The sequence below is a fragment of the Poecile atricapillus genome, chromosome 9 (genome assembly GCF_030490865.1).
Source record: "Poecile atricapillus isolate bPoeAtr1 chromosome 9, bPoeAtr1.hap1, whole genome shotgun sequence".
NCBI classification, from domain to species: domain Eukaryota; kingdom Metazoa; phylum Chordata; class Aves; order Passeriformes; family Paridae; genus Poecile; species Poecile atricapillus.
Window position 1 is genome coordinate 1816527 of NC_081257.1, and position 11542 is coordinate 1828068.

General features: G+C 49.1%; 1 long non-coding RNA gene across 1 annotated transcript; it reads left to right on the forward strand.

Annotated features, from left to right (window-relative positions):
• The first annotated feature begins 2245 nt into the window (after positions 1 to 2245).
• Positions 2246 to 4228, forward strand: LOC131582287 (uncharacterized). The gene is made up of 4 exons (XR_009278307.1): positions 2246 to 2372; positions 2836 to 3010; positions 3707 to 3764; positions 4094 to 4228. It is a non-coding gene; the product is annotated as an uncharacterized LOC131582287 (long non-coding RNA).
• Positions 4229 to 11542: the final 7314 nt, after the last annotated feature.

Consider the following 11542-nt stretch of genomic DNA (forward strand, 5'->3'; position numbering starts at 1 on the left):
CATGTTAAAGAGAAACCAGGGAGAAATTAGTTAAGAAACCAGAAACACTGGGGGTGCTTAGGCTTGGCTGACAAATGGATCGATCAGGGTGGCACCTGCCTGCTTTGCCCGCATCCCTTTTCCTGCCAGACAAAGGGGCGGACACGGCTCCGCTGTGGGCACCATGGAAAAATAAATGGTTCGGATCTGTGATCCCTTCTAGATTGGGAACAGAATGTGGATTATCAGAAAGGCCTGGCACACGATGGTTTGAGATCCATGGAAAATGCTGGAGGCAAGTTCTCAATGTCCCCTTCCGCACAGAATAATCAGTGTCAATGTGGGCAGAGCTCAGTCTCGTGCCATTTCCCTTAAGAGTCTGAAGGTTGATGGATTGTGGAAACCTCACCCTGCTCCCTTCTGGAGCCCTGAGTGATCCCACAGCATCGCTGTCAGTGGCAGGAAGGAGCATTTAGCTGTCAATCCTCTTCCCATGTGCCATGCCAGTGTCTCCTTCCATGTGCTCTGTGCAGCCATGGAGAAGAGCAGAGAGGGAAGGGGCCAGGCCCAGGGCTGTGCCCCAGGGCTGTGCCTGGCAGAACTCCTTTTCCGGCCTCAGGGAGCCTGAGGATCTCTTACATAGACATGGGAGCTGTTCTGTCCTGCCTTTTTTGTAGCCAAGCCTCTTGGTGAAGGTGATCTGGCTTCCCAGTCCACATCCAGGACTGAGCCTCTGGGAGATGGTGAGGGTAGATGAAGGCCTTTCACTCTGGGAGGGCGGCCAGCTCAGAGCCCAAAAGTCCAGCTGGCAGGGATGAGAGAAGCTTCTGTGGCTGCTGAGTTACAGGTGTGTGTCTTGGTTCTAGAAGACAGGTGTCTGTTAGGGGAGAGCAGGAGCTTCCCTTGGGATGAAAGAATGTAGACCCCCCTCCCTCCGAATTATTACAATTTTGAAATCAAGGGGCTTTCAGGCAGAGATCTGGGGATAGGAATAACAGTTCTTTACTAGTATAACCAGGTAAACAAACAACAATAACTACAGCAATAACAAGAAAACAGAACCAGGGGCCCCGTGACAGCTTTCTCGGCTGAGATGGGATGGAGGAGAGGCTTTGTTTCACAAACCCCTCGGGCAGTCAGTCCCGGTGCTCCTGCAGGGCTCCGAGAAACAGTCAGCTGGAACAGCAGGGACGAGCTGAGATCCTGGGCCGGTGGATGAGGTGGATCAGCAGCTCCGCGGCGGTGCCTGGCACTGCCACATGTCCTGGCAGGACAGGGGGTGCGAGGCCAACCAACGAAGAGGGAAGAAGGAGAAGAAGCAGCAGCTCCGTCTGGGTGATGGCGAAATTCCCTTCTTTCCACCGCAGCAGCTCCGCGACCCAGCAAACGAATGTCTTTTCCCCCCCTTCCCCCCGTGGGCCCGACCACTCTTTGTCCTTTATCAATCACCCACTAAATACCCACAGTTAGGTTGTCTCCACAGCTAATGGGTAAAAATTCCATGGGCAGGCCAGAACAACAACAACAACAACAAAAAGAACACCTAACCCTCAACAGTGTGTGTGCAGTCAGGACTTTCCCAGCTCCGGTTCTGGATGCTGCAGACAAGCCCAGCTCCCATCACAGGGGTGAGTAGTGTGTCCCTGCTGACCCCACAGGCTGAGCAATGGTTTTGTGGGATCCACTCCTGGGAAATGGAAATATTTTCCTCTAAGGTTCCCTAGCGAGAAAGAACACAGCTACAGGACACAAGAAACCTCATGAACCATCCAATACCATGCAGCAAATACTGAAGGAAATGCAGCAGGGAGCACAAGGTGGGTCCATGCCCCTCAGCCTTCTCCTGGGACTCAGCAGCCGGGGCCTTTCTCTGCACATCTGGACACGCCGTGCCTGGCACAGCAGGAAGGGATCCATGGCAGCCTCGCTGCCCTGCTGCTGCTTTCACGGCCTGCAGGGCTGTTTCCCAGCCTGGCCTGGCTGCAGCTTCTCCCCAGCCTCTGCAGGAAGGCATTTGGCATCAGCTGACAGGGAGCCCAAACTGCACCATGGCCATGCACACCCTGAGATCCCCTGCAATTTCCTGGTCTCGGGGTAGATCAGAAAGGGCAGTTTTAGGAGAAGGGAGAGTCTTGTGTAAGCCTGAAGAGCCTTGGAATTTTCCTGATCTGGAAATCATGACAAAGACATGGATATGTCTTTGACCAGTATTACTTCCTGAAGAAGCCACCTCCCCGATGGGCAGTAATTCAATCTGATTCAGCTGTGCCTCTTCCTTTCTCCAGAGATGGAACAAAATTCTTTGCAGAAGGCAGAACTTTCTGGAAAATGCAATGGCTTCATGCCAGATCCCGCTACACGAATGGAGGACATACCAGACAGTGCCACAGAAGGTGATTGCTGTGCCAGTCTCAGCCAGGCTGAGCAGTCCTGCTTGGGGTCCCTCCGTGTGAGACACATCCCGAAACCTGGGAGCGGCTGCAAGGGGTGACCACGGTGGGGAAAGGGCAGAGAGGGAGGCCAGAGCTCCAGTGTGTCCTGACAGGGCCTGGCTCTGTCTCCTTGTGCTGGGGGAGCTGTCACAGGGCAGGGAGGGTCAGGGGTGGCTGTGGCTGCTCAGGGATGGCTTTGACTCGAGTCCCTGGAAGGAGCCACTGCTCAAGCAGCTGCGCTGTCCCTGGGCTCTGCTCCCGGCCTTCTGGGCTCTGTTGGGTGGCACAGCCTGTGCCAAGGGGCAGCAAGGTGCCTGCAGGCCCCAGCTCTGGGGCAAACAGAGAACGTCCTGGCCGTATCCAGCGTGCTGCCAGCTCAGCAGTGGAGCACAGCACGGGCTCACACTGCCCATTGCTTCCGTAGATGTTATCACAGAAACTGGAGTCTATGTTGAGGATCCCGTGCGCCTGCCAAGAATTGTCTGCCCCCAGGATGTCTGCAGGTCCTGCATGATAGGCACAGTAGTGACACTGTTCACTGTGCCCCTTGTCCTGATATTCTGCTATTTTGGGATCCAGGAAGTCTACAAGATCAGACGGTAATTTGTTGATTTTTCTCCACAGTTTTCTTAAAACTCTGCTCATAACACTGGTAGCCTGATTCGTAGTCATGCTGCTGTGAACTTGTGGCTAGTCCTTGGTTGCCCAAATAACTCTGCTGAGAGTTCTGCTGCTGCCCAGGCCTTTCATTGGCCTCCTGATTGCTGGGCCTTGTCCTGGGGAGCCCGCTGGGGCTGCAGCCAGTGCTGGCTGCCACTGAGGCTGCCTGGCCAAGAGCAGCTCCATGAGCAGCAGGCAGAGGCAAAGCAAGTTCACAATACTTGACATTCATTTCATGATAGGACAGAGGTTATTTAAGAGCTCATATAAAGTTTCATGCTAACAGTGATGTTACAGGACAAGAAAATTCGCTACAGTTCAGTGTTAAAACCAATCCAACCTGATGAAGGTTTGGCTTTGGCCTTGAGACTTTGCTCTTTGTGTGAGCCCTGTTCTGGATTGACTCCCAATCGGTCTTGGAGCCAGTTTTGGGTGAAGGCTCATCCCAGCCCTGAGCCTTGGCAGCTTTGGGCTCCAAGGGGCAGCTGAGGCTGCACTGCACATGACTAGGCCGCAGGGCTCCATTATCTTCTTAGGCTTTGAGCAGTTTAAATGACTATATTTTTACTACATAGCTCTGTGTATGAAATTAATTCACTTCTTTTAAAGTTTTTTTAAAAAATCTTCTTTTCCAGTTCTTTCTCCAGTTCTTTGATATAGTTTGTTATTATCCCATGGCAGAATTACAAGACTGTAAGTACTATAAAATGAAATAATTTTTTACATTCTTCTGTCTTTCATAGACTGTTCAAACTTATGTTGGCTTGATGTGACCAACAGAAGAGTTTTGCTCTGCTTTTAATTCAAAGAATGAGCAGAGCTGGAACCCGTTGAAAAGAATCTCTTCCCTTCATAGCTCATGCAAACTACCAGGGGTCTTTTTTTCCAGCTCTGGGCTGGAATTTAAAACTATAACAGCAACAAACACTCCTGTAAAGTAACTGATAGAAATTAGGGATTTGGTCTGTTTGCTCACTAACCCCTGAGCTCCTCAGAGCTGCAGCTCCCTGTTCTCTTTGCAGACAGAGGCTGGCTATGGATGACAGTCGTGCGTCTGGCCTGCTGCTCAGCACATCCACACAGGAGCTGAGGGATCATCCTTGCACAGCCCATCCTGGAAGAGGAGAGTTCTTTGATAAATCTGACACCGTTTTATGGCATGGCAGCAGAATAAATTGGTCCTGTGTCGCTGCCCGCTCGGCCCCTTTTGCCTCGGCTAGCTGTGGCCGATGTCAGCGGCAGGAGTGGGGAACCAGGCAAGCACTGCGAGGCTCAACCTGGAACCTCCAGAGCTCCTCTGCGCTCTGGCGTCGTGGCTCACAGGGCGACACGGGTTGTGACGAAGGGAGAAAGAGTGCTCAAGCTCTCCCGATTTCCCAGGAACAAGTTTATTCCAACAGGTGCAGGGCTGGGATCACAGGGGAGAGGTCTGAGCCGAGACCCTGGGCACCCCCATGCACCAGGTTTTAAGGACCGTGGGCGGCTCATATGGTGACCAATGGGACAACAGCAACGGAGGGGTTATGGGTGGGGATTACAATATGCAGGACCAATGGTAGGGACCCGGGGGGGGGGGAAGCAACTGTACAATCAATGGGGCGTCGAGGAAGGGATGATAGGCAAGGAAAGAACTGGAACAAAAGGTGGGGGTTCACATAGATTGACAGGGCTTAGGGGCAGCATTGGGGTGATGGATGGGGAACAATCTGGAAAAATGGGAAGGGTTTACAATGATGGGCAACTGGGGACAAACCATTCTTTATGACCGGGGAGGAACTGGGGTAAACCACCTCTGAACTTAATAAAACCAAGCAATATGGGCGGCAACAGTCCTGTTCCAAGCCCTTTACATTTTGCTGTGTGTAATGGAGACAGGAACTACAAGTTTCCTATTCATGCACAATTTGCTGTCTGAGAGCACACAGTCCTCAAGGTCACAGGGGTTTGCAGATTTGTGTCTGAGATGACTTTAAAAACAAAACTGACCTTTATGTGCAACACCTGCGCTTCAAAACTTTGCAATACAAATCACAACCTGATTCCAACTGTTAAGTGGGAAAAAACTAAATCAAAGAACAAAAGCAAAACTCTGACCCCACAAAAGAGACAAACAAAACAACCACTAAAAAAAAACCAGAACCAACGCCAAAAGCCCCACAAATCCAGAAAAAGATAAAAATCAGGTGAAGGAGGCAGAGATCCAAGAGCAACAAATGGGCAGAGGAACTATAGAAAAGACAAGTAATAAGAAGGGACAGATAAGTGGCTGTGGCACCAAACTAACCACAGGATCTGAGATACTGTTCTCAGCCTTCTGAAAACAATCTGACACAAAAATAAACAGAAAATAAATGATGATGTCTGTGATAATGGGGCTCTGCATGTTTATCTTTAATCTATCCACTGTGTGTAAGTTCTGTTTTCCTTGTTAAGTCACATCATCTGGCAAGGCTGTTTTTCTGTCCAAAGGAAAAACACTGCACTGGAAAAAGGAGGCCAGCTTGGAAAATACTAAAAGCAAGAGTTAAAAATAATATACTGTTTGGTTGGTTTGCTGTTTGCTCGTGGATTTTTTGTCTGTCTTTGAAAGCAGCTCCTTGGATGTTAATGCAAGCAAGAAGTCCTTTGTAAAAGGCTGTCTTTGCAAAAAACCTGCCACTTCTGTGATGCCAGACAGAAACAGCTTCCCTTGGGCTACAGCTGGGAGGCGTGAAAATGTGTTCCAGAAACTGGTGATATGACAGAGTCTGATGAACACAATTTAATGTCATGAACTGCAAGATGTAAGTTACCTGATAAAAGAATCGGAGTATTTCTATGGCAAGCAGCAGGAAAGGGCTGTGCATTGGAATGACAGGAAGCAGCCGCAGAGTGCATGATGGACAAGTTTCCTAGCCAAAGCAGACCAGAAGCACTGGGAGCACAAAGGGACACAGCCAGGAGGCCCAGCAGCTCCTTGCTGAGGGCCCATTTCAGGCAAAGACTGGCACTCAGAATATTAAATCCATTACAAATAAAAGGGTGGGGGCAGGCAGCAGTGAGGTGGCCTCAAAGGTTCACTCTGCTTTCGTTTCTGGGGGGAATGACAGGCTTGTCTTTACAAAGAAGCTGTGGTTCTGCTGATAAGATGAAAATTATCACTGAGAGATAACAGAAAAAATGGGATGGATTCTACTAAAGGACGAAAGGGACACTGGGGAAACACCATGAATTCCACAAGAGTTAAGAATGAAGTGGGGGCTTATGCATTATGGTGGAATCTTAGGTACCAGGCACTCCAGGAAGTCTGTAGCTCTCAAGTACCTCAGCCAATGGGGAAAGAGAGAAGAGACATGTGGCTGGGAAATTAGGATAAAAAGGAGGCTGCACCCTCCAAAAATTTGAGAGACCCTAGGGCCCATGGCCTCTCCCTTTATTCGAATAAAGTGAAAGGACTCCTCTGTCTTCATTTTGGACATAAACCTCTGGTGTTTGTGCATTAATTTTCCTGACAAATGGCAGCTCTGCCTGGGATATTTCCAGCATCCAGGGCGGTGGGCAGTGAGCGCAGCTGAAGGCGCCTCACCCAGTTTTGGTGGTTAGCTGCCCTTGGTGGTGGCCAGCACCGGGCGATCGATTGGGTTCCCGAGACTGTCCAGGAGACAGACGAGAGGTGGACCAGGGGGGTCCATGAAGAGACCACAGGGAAGGACCACTGAAAATCTCACTGGTGAGTAAAATGGGATCTTTGGGGAGCAAACCTGAGAGTGCACCCATGGAGGGTAGCACAGGTAAAACAGGGCACCCATGGAGGGTAGCAAAGGTAAAGCTGAGAAGGGGCCCCGGCAAAAGGGATGACGATCCCAAAATATCTCCAAAGGATCCCTTGGAAGAATGTGGATTTTCCATTCTCCCCGAGTGAATTAAGGATATAGATGCCCAAAAGGGGCAGTAAGGGAAAATTGAGAAGGTGTCTTGACACTCCACGCCCGGGGGGGGCAGTAAGGGGAGTTGGGAAGGGGTCTTGAAAATCCACACCAGGGGGGGACAATAAGGGGAGTCAAGAAGGAGTCTTGAGAAGAGGGGATGGACGGATCGTGTTGGTGTGTTGGAACAGAATTGGTTAAAGGGGAGTGTGAAGAGATATGTTTGAGGCAAGGAGCAGCAGGAGCAGGCATGGAGGTGTGGGAGCACAGGCTGGGGGCCTGTGGGGCTGCCAGGACTCAGCACCAGGCAGTGCCTGACCGCACCAGCCCCGGGCAGGGGTGGCAGTGTCTGCCGGCCCTGTGAGGCCGCCTGTGGTGCTGCCGGCTGTGCCCGCCGGGAGCGCCAGAGCGGGAAGGAGCTGTTTGGACAATGTGGCAGGACAGAGACTGGCTCTGGTATACGGTGTGTGGTAAATAGAGTGAGCACCAGGAGGAAAGGTGAAGGTGGTGGCAGAATTTTTCCAGCCCAAGAGGGAAAAAGCGCAGGGTCCAAGGGGTCCCCCGGGATAGAGGGGATGGGGTCGGCCACAAGGAAGTGGCAGAAGTATTCTCTCCCCAGCAGGGGAGACCCAACCCAAACAGCAGCTGGGAAAGAATCAGTGTGCTGTCTGCAGGGCAGTGGGACACTGGGAACGGCAATGTCTGCAAAAACATCTGGACCCTCAGGAGGAGGAAGTCCAGAGGATAATGGAAATGGATTGCAAAGAGTGTCAAGGGCTCCCGTTGTGCCAGGGACCCACCAAGCTGGAGCCTTTGTTAACTTTTAAAGTGGGTCTGGATCGAGAGGAGGTGTGTGTCCTAGTAAACACAGGAGTCTCTCGATCCACCTTAATTTTTACCCCTGAAAGGGGAAAAATTGTCAAAAGGATTTTTTGATTGTTGAAGAGATTTGTGAAAATTGTGGTTTCTTCTGTAGGCTCAGAAGTTTGAATGCATATTTCTTGGAGAGAATTGTAGAAATTGTAGTAAATGAATCTGAGGATTTAATTCATTTGTCTGCATGGGGTTTTGTGCAGAGCTGAAAGGCTCCTGTTGGAGGGGACTACATCCCTCTGCTTTTTGTGTGTTTTGTTGTAAAAAGCCAGAATTGGCAGGTTTTAGTTATGAAGCCAATTCTGCAACTCCTACCTTGTGGGGAACACGCCCACCAGTCTGTGGTCTGTTGTGGAGAGCTAGAATTGGCAAGTTCTAATCCTGAGGCTGATTCTGCAGCTGCAGCCTTGTGGGGATGGTGTTGTCCTATGCAGACCTAGGTATTTTTCATGCAGCTTCCTCTGTGGGGGCTATAGGAAAACTTCAAGGGAAAGTATTTTATTATCTTTCCTTAATAAAGGTTAATAATGTTAAAAGTTATAAAATGTTAGAAATATTAAAGTTTCCTTCAAAAAGGTTAATTTGTGAGTCACCTCCCTATGCTTAAGAGGGACTTGATGCAAAAAATAGGGACAGGGAGCAATTGGTTACCAAAGAAATGTGATTTGCTTTAGGCAGTGGCATTGCTTGCCGCTGAACAGGATCATGCTTATACAGAGTCGCCTCTTTTTTTTGGGCAAGCTTTGCAAAAAAATATTAAGAGAGTTGACTCCACCCTCAAGAGTTAAGTTGTTGCAGTATGTGGATGTTAAACAAAGTCATGGTAAAGGAATTTTGATGCAAGAGCATGGGGGAACACGGAAGCCTGTTGCCTATCTAAGTGGTTAAACCTGATAGCCAGAGGCTGCCCCATTGTCTGCAGAACTGTGCAGCCACAGCTCTGATGGTGGCTGCTGCCCAAAAGCTGACAAGGAGAGGATATTGATTGTTAAAATTTCGCATAAGATTAAAGCTTTGTTAACTGGGAGAGCCTCTAAGTGGATGACCAGCGCTCGGTCATTACAGTATGAATTTTGTTTAATGGGACAGGAAGATGTAGAATTTAAAAGTGGGATAAAGTTTAACCCAGCCTCCTGCTTGAGGGGCCCTGATGCGTGAAGCCAAGTAACCCATGACTGCATTCAGGTAGTAGATCTCCAGACTCGGGAGGGGGAAGATCTACAGAGCTACTCCCTGGCCTGATGGAGAAAATGTGTTTATTGATGAGCCTTCAAGGGTAATGGAAGGGAAACGACTTACAAGATACTCTATGGTGAATGGAAAGCAATTAAAAGAAAGGCAGAGGTTACCGCCCACCTGGTCAGCTCAGACAGCGGAGCTGTGTGTGCTTGTGAGAGCCCGTGAATTACACCGGGACTAGACAGTGAATGGTTTTACTGATTCTAAATATGCCTATGGGGAAATACATGCATTTGGGAAACTATGGATAGAAAGAAGTTTATTAACATGCTGGGAAAAATGTTGGCTCATGAGAACTTAAGCTCCTGCCTATTAGAGGTGGTGAATTCAGCAAAAAGGATGACAATAATACACATCAAGGGGAACCAGGCAGGGTGCTGAAAGGAAGCAATAGGAAACTGACTGGCTGATGAAGAAGCTTGGAAAGCTGCATTATTGCCAGAAATCTCCAAGATGCTTCCCTTACTCCCAGTAACTGCACCGCTGTCGCTCTAGTGGGAACGGCGAGAAGAACGCCACAGACTCTCTTGTGCATTGAACAGGAGAGCGAGGTCTATTACCTCAGATCTTCTTTTATAGACCGATACATGAAAGTACAGCAAGGCTAAAACTCTCATTAGTCAGTAAACTAACACATTACCATCATTGGTCAGTGGGATACACCACCCCTCGACCTTCTCTTGCAAGAAAACAAGGAACTGACAAACAGCACCTGCAAGGCTGTCTTCTATCTCTGAGGATTGTTTGAATTCCCCTTTATGAATTCCCAGGCCACTTTTCTCAGGTGAGACTGAGAAAGTTCTGCGGCCTGCTTTTCCACAGGCACTGTGCTCCCTGCTTTTGCTCATAGTTAGCATCCATACACCACTGCCAGAGAAGCTGTCTTTTCCACCAGAGGAACTTGAGATAGTTAAAGGGAGTGGGGCAGAGGAAGGAGGGGGTAATTGGTTTACAAGGGATAGTAAGCAGTGGATACCAAAAGCTCTAGCTTTACAGTTGTTAAAACAACTTAATGAAGGAAGTCACTGGGGCTCCCGAGGAATAGCAGAAGCCTTCCTCAGAATGTATGCTGCTGTGGGTCTTTTTACTCTGGCAAAGCCAGCTATTGAGGGTCATTTGATTTGTGCTCAAAACAGTAACAGAGTTACAATGAAACTTACCAGGGGAGGGAGGCCCTGGCCTGTACATCCTTTCCAGAGATGCCTGGTAGATTTGACTGAAATGCCTCGAGTGGCAAGATTTAAATATCTTCTGGTAATAGTGTGTCCAGTTAACAGGGTGGCCAGAAGCGTTTCCAGACATTTCAGCAACTACAAGACCAGTTATTAAAGTATTTTTGGAACAAATAATTCCAAGCTATGGGATTGTGGAGGCAGTAGACTCAGATAGGGGAACTCATTTTACAAAAAATTTCTTAAAGGTATAATGACTGCTTTAGGGATACAATGGAACCCCCTGGCACCCCCAGAGTTCAGGCCAAGTTGAACAGATGAATGGGGAAATGAAGAACATCTCCTGAAGCTGGTGATAGAAATGAAGATGCTGTGGGTACAGCTCTTGCCACTGGCTTTGGCAAGAATAAAGACCAGACCCAGGGGGGATATTCAACTATCTCCCTTTGAATTGATGTTTGGAATTCCTTATCCTTGTAATTCTCAGCCTGGGGCAGGGCTAAAGATAAGTGATATATATTGAAAACAATTTGTGGCCCAGATACTGACTCTTGTGAAATCTCTTCAACAGGAAACTCAGCTGGCACAGACCTTGCCTTTGCACTTTGCTGTTCACAACATCCAGCCAGGAGCCTGGGTCCTAGTTAAGGAGTGGAAAGAAGCACCACTGGTGGCTAAGTGGCTTGGACTCTTCCAAGTGTTGCTGACCACAGAAACAGCCATCAGGAGAGCTGAACACAGGTGGACCCATCGCACTCAGGTCAAGATCCCTGAAGCCTCGGAGATTTGGACATCTCAGCTGGAGGAGAAGGATGGGAAGCTGTGACTGACACTCCACAGGAGTGGACCAGAGCAGTAGCCAGTGCGTTGACATCGGGGGGAGCCCCGAGTGCCTCCCCACAGACGGCCTGCTGAAATAGTTTGTGTGGGCATCCCTTCTCTCCAACCTCCAGTCATTAGAGGCCAATCCTGGCTGTCATGGCTTTCTTTATGTTAAGCTGTTTCTGTGCCTTCACTCACCACAGGTGGTGCAGGAGACAACGTGAAAGTGAAAATTAGGTCAGGAAATTAGATGCCACCATTAGAATGCTTCTCTTAATAATCTTACCTTTATACTGTCAGTTAGGCTGGGGCAAAAATTCGGAAAATAATTTTTTAGCCTTAGGAGAAGAAGTAGCAGAAACCTTTAGCAATTGTTGGGTCTGTAGAGGCCCAGGGGAATCTGAAAACTGGCCATAGGTGGCCAGCCCAGTCAAACCTTAGTAGTGGGTTAGCACCCTGG